This window comes from Ochotona princeps, chromosome 14, assembly GCF_030435755.1.
Source record: "Ochotona princeps isolate mOchPri1 chromosome 14, mOchPri1.hap1, whole genome shotgun sequence".
Lineage (NCBI taxonomy): Eukaryota > Metazoa > Chordata > Mammalia > Lagomorpha > Ochotonidae > Ochotona > Ochotona princeps.
In genome coordinates, this window is record NC_080845.1 from 54018923 (window position 1) to 54029888 (window position 10966).

Sequence of the window (10966 nt, forward strand, 5' to 3'; positions counted from 1 at the left end):
TTGCGGCATGTTCCTCGGGCTGCACACACCCTGAGGTCAAGGTGGATTTGGCCACCCAATTGACCTTGGAAAGATTTTCTCAACCCTCGTGCAAGAAAGCTGACAATGGCTCAGAACCATTAAAACTAATCAAGTAATACCCTTGGAATACTCTTTGCCACATGGAAGTCTCTGTGACAGAAAGCAGCATGCCTCCTACGCCTTACCCCACACCCTGAGGACAAAGGAGGGTAAAACAACACAAACATTTGTTTGAAACATTTGTCCCATCCACCCCCCTCCATATCTGCACCCTCCTCATCAATCCCTCTCTACTATGGAAACAACACTGAAGAGAACATTAAAAAATAAAAAGAATTTTCTTTGGTCTGTGACAAACTGAGTAAAAAAACTGAGAGGCCAGCTGTAAAATTCAGTGAGTGACCACACATGTGAAATGAGCTCAGGAGTCTTAGCCATCAGCGAACCAGAGAAACCTGGAATCACAGGAGACTGAATTTGCATTTTTCTCAGCCTGGCCTTAGCAGACCTCTTATGGAGCAGTACCTCAGAGTGGCCCAGAATGTCCAGGTGTGACTAGTGTTCAGCAGTAGGCATTTCTTGCAATGAGGAGGAAGGGGCTTGGTATTACAGTTATGCTAGTAGCTCCAATTAGTGGACACTGAGAAAACAGCAACTGTGTCACAGGAGGCGGACAGGAGGCATCTTCTTTGCATAGCCTTAGAGCTGTACCATTCGACCTTAAATACTACCAAAGTGCCGGATTGCCACAATATTTGATATACAATTTTAAAAAATGTTATAGCACACTACCAGTGGAAAAATACAACATTGCGAAATTTTCATTTCAGCTTTATGAATGTTCATCGCTGAAAAATATCTTTATACTTTAGAAATACATAACCACATAAACACAATTATAAACTACACTCAGTGTCAAAATAGATCAACGGTAAGAAAAAGGGATTTAGATTGGGAGGAGGGACAGATGAGGATTCTCTGAGTTCATACATGAGGGCTCTTGAAAAAGTTCATGAAAAGCAAATATGAAAAAACTATGTAAGGATTTCTAAAAATTTCTGTATCAAAATGAGCTTCTAAATCCATTTTCAATAAACTTGTTGAAGTCTTCTCATACCATTCACAAAGTCAGGAAAGACAGAAAGGGAAAGGAGAATATGACAGAAAAAGTCAGTTTAGCAGGAAAATAGTCATAAGCATCCCATTTTTAAAAAAAAAAAAAAAAAAGAAAAGAAAAAGAAAAGAAAAGTCAATGGGTAGAGGAAAATATCCAGAAATGGCCTGGGGGCGGAAATCTTAGGCTTGTGACAGATACTGTGGAATTTTAAGTGCCTGAGGTCAAGAGCAACTATCTACTTCTCATTTGAAAAGATCTTCAAGAAGAAACAGTTCAGGGTGTGGCCTAGCAGCTAAAGTCCTCACCTTGAACGCCCTGGGATCCCATATGGGCGCTGGTGCTAATCCCAGCAGCTCCACTTCCCATCCAGCTCCCTGCTTGTGGCCTGGGAAAGCAGTCGAGGACAGCCCAATGCATTGGGACACTGCACCCGTGTGGGAGACCAGGAAGAGGTTCCTGGTTCCCGGCTTTGGATCGGCGCGCACCGGCCCGTTGCGGCTCACTTGGGGAGTGAATCATCGGACGGAAGATCTTCCTCTCTGTCTCTCCTCCTCTCTGTATATCTGACTTTGTAATAAAATAAATAAATCTTAAAAAAAAAAAAAGAAGAAGAAACAGTTCAGACAGGTGGAGGTGAGCCCACTGATCCCACGTCTTTCCAAGGCAGCAGTGATGAAGGTGCAGAAGCTTGGGGGACAGCTGGTGGGCTTCCAGCAGCATGAAAGCTGCTGGGGATCCTGAGCAAGGCTGGACTCAATGCTTGAGGCCCTGGCTACGGCCACCTCTGCCAAGTGGCGAGTCCTGGACTTTGGGAGGCCAGTGCACCAAGTGGCACTAGGCTCAACCTGCTGGCCGTCCAGCCGCCCGGTGGCGAGCTCTAGGGTCTTGGAGATACGTAATTGCTGCCTAGGGACATCCATGGATAAGGCCACAGTACATATAAGTGAGGAATGAATCCTGTATGACTACCAGCAACGGAGTCCCTGTACTTGCAGGTTAAGCAAAGAGGCTGAGACCTGGTGGTTTGGAGGGGAGGATCTGGCAGATTTGTATGGGTCAGACTGATACACCAGCCCACATGGGAGTCCTGAGAAGGGCTTGTTAGCACAGAACATCGCTGACTGCCACACGCCAGCCCACAAGAAAGCAACTAGCTGGGGGCCTGTCTGGCAGGGATAGATCCCCGTACCTGTCAGAACAGGGGATGGATCACATTAGGCAGGGCCATGACACTAATCAGCACACGAGAGAACCAAGTCCAGGGGTAAATTCTGCAAGGGATAAGTGGGCCCAACCCTGTGCAAATATAAATCCCACTAGTTAGCTTGAGATGGGGTGGTGATGGGCTGAACTAGGTGTGCACATGGAACCTGCTAACACTCACAGGTACTGGGGCTAAGAATAGGCTGTGCAGTTCCCAGCCGCAAGCACCTGTATGTGCATCCTAAGACAGGGTTGTGGGGCAGGCCAGGCCACAACACCCTCCAGCTCATGCAAAGGCCAAGATGGAGGGGCAGCCTATGCCAGAAAAGAGCCTAGCACTTGCTGGAGTATGTGAGATCTGGGTCAGGGAGTCGGCCAAGTGGGGGAACCGGGGAACTCCCCTATTGGGGTCACAGCTCCCATTGGTGAGCACCTGTTCCAGGCCTGGGTGTAGGGCACCGTGGGTAGAGTAAGTCCAACTGTTGGCTAATGTGTGGGTTGGTTTTGGAGAGGGCGGACCGGACAGGGCCAAACAACCTTAGCTCACCTGCAAGAGCAAAAGCCAAGCTGCAGAACAGGTCATGTTGGGCTAGGTTGTCACACAAACCAGTCTGCATGAGCCAGGGATTGGAGCAGGTGGAGCAGGGCCAGGTTCCAGCACAGGCCAGCGAATGGCGGGACTTGGGGCAGGCCGGGTCAAGCCAGGCTACACCATGACAGGTGAGGGACTATGCCAAGTTGGGTCAGAGCAACCACTGGCATGTGCAAGATATATAGCTGGGAACAGACCTGATTGGGGAGCTAAGGGGATGCCTTGGCTGGGTTGTGGTTTCCACTGGTAAGTGCGGGGGCTGGAATGGGAACCACATTCTAGTCTGGACATGGTTGCAGTGTGCTTTGGCACAAGTGTCCCAGGCTGGGCTAGACTCCAGCACCCACTGGTTCTCATGAGAACCAGGGTAGGCATAGGATGAGTTAGGTTACGTTTTTGCCCCTGCTGAGCCAGGTGTGAGCTGTGTCTGCGTTTAGACCAGACTACACTGGGCTGTAACACCCAACAATAATCACTTGAATGGGTTGAAGGCCAGTCAGGAAAACCCATTGTTCCTGCTAGGACAGGAGGTAGACTGAGTAGAGCTGGCCCATGGATCCACCAGTTTGCATGAGATCTGGCATTGGAAGAGGGTCTGATGGAAGAGCTTGGGAAACTCCTCTGTCGGGACACAGTCCCTGCAGGTGAGCACAAGAACCATGATAGGGAACAGCCCAGACCAGACCAGGGAAAGGTACCCACCGGCATACATTTGGTGCAGGTCAGGGGCGAACCAGGAAGGGTAAGGTCAGTTCACATCACCCACTGGTGAATCCGAGCATCAGAATGGAGTGTGGGTCGGGCCAGGTTCAGTCGCAACACATGCCAATATACATTATGGCTGGGACTTGGTGCCGGCTAGGCTGGGCTGGGCTGTAGCCCCCACCAGCGTGAGCTGTAACTGGGGGTGGGCCGGGCCAGCCCAGGTTACAGCACCCACTGGCAAAAGCCGAGGTGAGGCAGGCCATGCCAGACTGGCCCACAGCACACACAAGACCCGGGGAGGAGGATGCAAAGCCAGTAGTGAAGCTGCATGGGTCTCCTCTGCTGGATCACCATTCCCATTGGAGAGCGAGAGTTAGGATGGGAGCAGACCAGACTGAGCAGATGTAAAACCTGATGGCCTCATGTGAGCTTGATCAGGGAAAAGCCAAGTTGGGTGACTGTTCTTACCGGTGCATGCATAAGCTAGAGTGGATGTGAGCTGGTTGGGTTCTGACACAGCATCAGCTGACAGATGCTGGCATTGGTGGGCTAATTATATCAAGCCAAACTGCAGAACCACTTGGAGAGTGCATGATCCAGGAGTGGGAATTGGCTCAATAGGGAAACAGTGGGCACCTCCCTTTTGGGTTCCCACTCCATCTGGTCAGCATGAGAACCAGGACTGGGGAAAGCATGGCTAAACAGAATGGCACCCGCTGGCACGTGAGTGGCCTAGACAGTGGGGCTGGTTGGGTTGAACCAGGCTTCAATACCCATTGACATGTAGGAAAGCTGAACGGGATGTGGAACAAACTGGAATGCTATACATACTGGCAAGCACGGGAACCAGGGCAGGGGGCAGGACTGGTGGTGGTTATTGCTCAAACTAGGCTGCAGCTCCCACTGGTTTGCATTAGGGCCAAGTGTGTAGTGGGCAATATTGGACTGGACTGCAACACCCATGGGTTCGTGTGGAAGACAGGGCTCGAAACAAAAGTAACCCAGCAATTGCAACCACCAGCACACACATAGGCTGATCGGGGCGACAGTCTGTGCCAGACCCTGTACTGACATGCATACACAAGAATGTGGTCTGGGATCACCTCCGATGAAGTTTCTCTCGGGATCCCACCTACTGAATCACTAGACTCAGAACCCCAATCATGGAGAGAATCGCGGGTTCTGTGATCTGACGGAGCAGTGGACAGTATATCCAGGTGCACATGATATGGCAGTACACTGGATCCTGCATAGGACACCTGGTACCACATCAGAGAACAGAACAAATTGATCAACTATCCCAGCTAAGTGTTGGCAGTGAAAACCTGGGCAAGTGAAGACACTAAGGTGGACTATGTCAGCCAGTGGATTCTAAAGAGATTTCCTGGTGCTTGGAATGGTGAGATTGGCAGCAATTAATTTAGAACTGTTGAGCTATCAAAACCACTTGAGCAGAGTCCTCAGGGCATGACACACATGGGGGGGGGGGGACCCTGGGATGGCTGAGAGGGTGGGTGTGGCTTCTCCTTAATCTCCCTCTTCCCTCAGATACAGGAAGGAAAAAATAGAATGTGGAAACAGTGGTCTTACCCACTTTCCTGTAGCACTTGACCCTTTAAGCCCTAATCATCTATGTAAAAATCATCCAAAAAAAAGAGAAGAAGAAGAAGAAGAATGGTGTGAGTCACGTTGAGAAATCTGAGAAGCAGAGCTGAGAGGAAAGACCACGATGTTTACTACAGCTACCAGAGACGGCAAACTTACACCTACTTCTAAATCAGAATATGAAGATAATGATTAGCAAAGGGGCTTCTAAGTACATAAGGCTCCCTAAATATTCATCCACAGTAATATATAGTAAGTGCAAATCCAGAAGAATCTAGAATAAACTTAAAAGACTCTGCATTACTAAACACCACAGCTGAAGCAAGTGCATCTGAAAATACAGTGCGACATTATAAACCCCCACCACCATCTTTAAAAAAAAATCCACTTCCACACAGTAGGGATTCAGCAGCCACCGTGTTCCCTGCTGTGTGCCACCTTTAACCTAGCATGTGGTATACGGCAGGTACTAGCCTGCTGAGGAAACAAATCCACCACTAGGCAGAATAAAAACCCCTGCGAAAACAAACCATGCAAATAATGAGCCACGGAAATCTTTACACCAAGAAACACACAAATGTGCTAATCAGGACATTTTTCAGGAGGGAAAAAAGGGGGAGAAATGAGTTATTTAGCACAGCCTAACAGCCTCAGATGTTACATCCTATTCTCTAGGAATCACCTTTACTTCAATACTGGAAACCAAAGAAAACTATCTTCACTGTTTCCTAGACATCTCTGGGTGTTTTAAAACAGATTAAAAATTAACAAATTTGACCATGACATTATACTTAAAAGTTCAACCAGAATATAAATATTTTATTCACCAAAATGAAAATGGCAATAACTGATTTCCCTTCTAACTTCCGTTTTCCAGATTTTGACATGTATTTTTTAAATAATACTGATAACTGAAAATACTAAGAATATGCATTCACAGGAGAGGGGAGGGAGGAGAGATATACGCATACATGATTGCTTTAAGGCTGCAGGAAGTTACAGAACACTGCTACAGCCAATGTGCAGCATTGAGGGGACTCAAGTGAAAGCTGAGCTTTCCAGCGGATGCGATGGAGTTTACCAGGCCAAGATATGCAGATCAGGGCAGTAGTTTAGAAAGAAGGAACAGGAATGTAAGTAGCATTCCGAGCCCATCCAGAGAACTGAAAAGTTGGGATTAATGGCTGGGCAAAGCATTAAAGGTGGAGATTAAAGTGTCTCCAATGAAAGCAGTCTTGAAGGGAGACAGGTTCCTTAAAGAGATTATTCGGACAGGATAAGGACGATCAAGAGTGGATTTAGAAGATCAACTCCTCCAATACATCAGGAATTCCCATAGGGCAGGGACAGGGGACTGCAGAGATTCTTTAAGGGTTGGGAGAAACACAAAGACAATGAGCCAATAAGCTATATTTCAGACGTCGCAACACCTTCTACACTGGTAGGGATTAAAAACATAAAAAGGTATAATACCACCTTAACGATGGCATATCTCAAGAAATTTGTATCACAAACGGGAATGGGAGGAAAGCAATAAATACTAATTTTCTTTAAGATTGAGACATCTATATTAGTCATTGAGATTAACCCTGAATAGGTACAGAACAAATGACAAGGCATGACCAGAAGCTGTATAAACAGAGAGTACACAAACAAAAGTGCTGACAAGCTCAATGCTATATAGAAATAAAAACACAGCAGCAGCCACGGGACAAAACCCCCCAGACAGTTCTGGTTTCTAGAGAAGTGCTTTTGGTAGTAGAGTGGGGGAAGGCCAGCAGACTCCTCCAAGGCCTGGAGAGACTTTCCCCAAGAATAATTAGCACATTCAAAGCAGACAGCTGGAGGCAGCAGTTGTGACCCAGCAGTTCGGGGCAGATTCCCGTGATGCTGGCATCCCATGTCCTGGCTGCTGCATTGCCACTCCAGCTTCCTGTTCCTGGCTGGTGCAACTGGCCCAAACACTGGAGTCCCTACCAACGTCACAGGAGCCAGAAGTCTGGCTCTGCACCTGCCCAGCCCCAGCTGCTGTGGACTTAGGGGGATGAACCAGCATACAGAAAGTCTCACTCCCTTCTGTGTACCACTTTGCCCTTACAATAAAATCAATCTTAACAAAGGAAAGAAAAAAATAAGCCAACATACTGGCATAAAGAGTCAGGCCACCACATGCGGCACTGACATCCCATATGGGCTCTGGTTTGGGTCCAGTTTGGGTCCAGCTGCTCCTCTTCTGACTGAGCTAGCTCCCTAACATGCTGGAAAAGCAGTTCTTGGGCCTCTGCTGCTGGCCCAGCCATGGCTGTTGCATCCATTTAGGAATGAACCAGCTGATGGAAGATTTCTGGCTTTCCCTCTCTGTAATTGCTTTTCAAATAAGATTTTTTTTTACAACAACAAAAAAAGAGGCTTTTAATTTAGTAATTCCATGACTATCCCATTACCTAATAAGTGTCCACACACAAGCTAGTTCCCCAGCACTCACAGCAGCATTATCAAAAACAGCTCAGAAATCGCAGCACTCAGCCCATCAACAGGAATGAACAACAAAAAAAGCAATGCACCCATACAACAGAAACATTAAGCGCTCACACAGGGGCAGCATGGGTTACACTGAGTCAAACAGGCTTGTCACAAGACTACATGGTATATCATTCACGTTTATGAAATGTCCAGCGTAGGCACATCTACTGAGACAGTAAATTACTGGTTGCCTCCCGCAGGAAGGAGGAGGGAACTGGAGGGAAATGGCTAGGAACAGCAGACAGGAACAAGGTTGCATTTAGGTGCGGCAAAAAAAAATAAATTAATTAAAAATAAATTAAAAAAAACTCTAAATTGGATTGTAGTGTTGGTCCGCAACCCTATGTGTATATATTAACTGTATCGCAATACGGGTTTTATTTTTAAAAACAAGTAACAACAAATGTGGAGCACCTCAGGCTGTTACCAGATTCGGGGAGAGTTACAGGAACTACAACCAAGCTGGTGGAGCCCGTCCTTAGTCTCGGTCACTTTGGTAAAGAAAAGCTAGTCAATAGGCAATTACAAACCAATGGGGACAAGAAAGGCAAGAAGTCTCGAAGTCCCAGGTGCACTCAACCTAGCCCTGAGCGCTTCCGTGAAAGCACCGAGAAAAAAGTCAGCCAGGTTCTAAATCCAGAAAGTGACGTCGAAATCGAAGGACTTCTCTTTAAGTATCTGCTCAGTTTCAGAAAAACAAACATTCTTATGCAATGATTTAACAGCTTTTGAAAGAAGCACGTGTGCAAGTTTTAAAACACACTGCAGAAAGTCTGTTAAAATCAAACAAGTTAACTTTTATTGTATTACCAAGTTTGCCAGGTGTTACCAAGTTTATGTGCAAACTTTACATTGCACTAAAATTGAGAGCCCCCAAAAATAATACACCCGAAAAACTGCGTAATACATTTCAAAATACAGCACAGGAGGTCGCAAATAGACCAGCGGGGTAGGAAAACCTGAGTGGCAATCGCAAAGTAGAACTGACTGCTACATAAGGAAACCTTTAAAAAATCAAACTCACTAACTTTCAGCCGCAACAAATAGAAATTAGAATATCAGCAACCGCTGCTCGCAGAAACAGAGAAACCAAGTTCCCAGCATTGGGGGGGGGGGGGGGGGGGGACTAAAATAAAATTTTTTTAAAACGCAAATGCCAAATGGGCTCGCAGCTTGGTGCGAACCTAAGCAGATCAAGGCCAAAAGAAACTTGCACTGGGCTGAGCGAAACCGACTGCAATTCTAAGATGCAATTCTGCGCACTGCTTAAATCACCAAGCAAGAGGGAGATGTATCGAAAAGGGGAGAGGAGAGAGAGGGGACAGCAAAGAGAGGGGAGAGGAGAGAGAGGGGGGAGAGAGAGAAAGAAAGAAAAGTTTGGTCGTCTCCCCGAAGAAGGAGCCTGAGAAAGCCCCTCCCGGGGCTCGCCCACCACCGAAAGCAACAGCGCAGGATTTTCACTGCGCAGCCCAGGGGCACACAGGCTGCTCCCAGTCCCCGAGCAAAGCGCCCTCAGCGAGCCCAGCAGGCTTAGCACCTCAAGCACCAGTTCGCAGAGCCCTGGTCAGCCTGGCTTCCTCCTGCAACATCCCCGCCCACATGCCACATCCTGTGCCTGGCAGTCCGCAAGCCCCACTTCAATTCGCATGAATTAAGCACCCACTGTCTACACCATATTGTGGCTCCTGTAAGCACTGCAAGGAAGAAATGGCCCAGGTGGCTGACGGAAAGAGAAATCGAGACAGTTGAGATGTATAAAAAGGCACCCCCAAAGACGGGCTGCGGACCATGCCTGAAACCGGGTGGTCTGGAGAGAAGCCCACCACTCGCACCCCCCGCGGGCCGTGTCAGTCTCGGGGCAAGGAGGACCCCGAGGGGCGCAGCAGGCCAGGCCTTCCCGGACTCCGCCGCAGACCTGGCCCGGAGCGGAAAGGCGTCAGGATTCCGGGCCCCCTCGCGTGCTCCTCAGCTGCTACGAGTGCGACCCCCTCACTCCGGCTCCGGCTCCCCGAGGGCCGGCGAGCGCGGGCACCGCACCCCCCGGGAGGCCCGGAGCCGGCTGTCACACCCGGGCCCGCGGCTCCCAACCCCAGCAGCCACAACATGACACTCGGCGGCGACCCCGGACGGAGCCGAGCGTCTCCTCGGCGGCGTCCCCTCTCCTCCCGACGCCCGCGCCCCCCAGCTGCCCCGCGCGGCACGGAGCGGTGCCGGGAAGACCGCCCGGGCCCCTCCCCCTCCCCGCCGCCCCCGGCGTCCCCCGAAAAGCGGTTACCTGGAACGCGGACGGAGGCGAGCACACGACCCCGAGGAGGGGCTCGTGAGGACGGACCGCGGCCTCGGGCCGGGGGAGGTTCGGGAAATTTGCTAGACTTGCTCGGCGGTGGGTGACAGCTGTTGGCCGCGCACGCGCACAGGGCCCCGGGCGCCGCTCCGCACCCTCCCGTCCAGGGGGTGGGTGGGAGGCCAGGGCGCGCGCACGGCGCAGGCCGGCTCGCGGAGCGCGAGAGCGCGCGCGCCGTCACGTGACCGCGGGGCCCCCAGCACAGAGGGAGTCACGTGAGCTCCACGCGACTTAAAGGTGCCGGGCACTTTTTTTGGCTTTGGGGTCAACGCCACGCAGCGATGCAGTTAGTTCTGTAAGGCATGCGTCATCTCTTTCTCTGGAAACGGACGTCTCCTTCTTTCCAACATAAGATAAAACGGGAGCAGAAGGAAGGACAGGTGCCCGGGACCTCGTCCGGAAGCGCCTGCTGGGTTCCCACAGGGCTGGACCCTAAGCTGTCCACGCGCCACACGTCGTCCTGGGCTTCCCCCCTCTCCGGCCTATTGGCGGCCCCCGGCTAGCGGACGTCAGAGCGGCGTTGCCATGGGTGGGGCCTGGCACTGCCCTGCAGAGCCTGAGGAGGAAGCCGGGGCTCCCTGCTGGCCAGTGCTCCCTGCACCCCGCGGCTGGGGCCTCTGCCTCATTCCCTCAATGGGAGCCCCTGGGTGGGCGCAGTGTCCACGGGTCCCGCCCCTCCGGCCAAAGGCTGTGTTGTTAGTCTCCGGAAGCGAAACTTCTATGCATGACAAGTCTAGCCCCTGGCAGGTGCGCGCATAACACTGGGGAAACCCCAGGATGGCCAGAATTGGAGTAACTAGAAGTGCAGGTGTCTCCGGGCTCCTAAAAGCTTCCTGCCTCTGCCCTGAAATTCTGC

General features: G+C 50.4%; 1 protein-coding gene across 7 annotated transcripts in view; it reads right to left on the bottom strand.

Annotated features, from left to right (window-relative positions):
* The window catches only part of KDM4C (lysine demethylase 4C), a 325582-nt gene extending 315183 nt beyond the window's left edge, over window positions 1-10399 (bottom strand). Inside the window, exon 1 of one of the 7 annotated variants that reach the window (XR_009246612.1) lies at window positions 10042-10395. The gene's annotated coding sequence lies outside the window, so the exon portion shown is untranslated. Of the gene's footprint in view, window positions 1-10041 lie in introns of all 7 variants that reach the window. The other 6 variants (XM_058672446.1, XM_058672439.1, XM_058672441.1 and 3 more) reach the window with 6 other exon arrangements.
* Window positions 10400-10966: the final 567 nt, after the last annotated feature.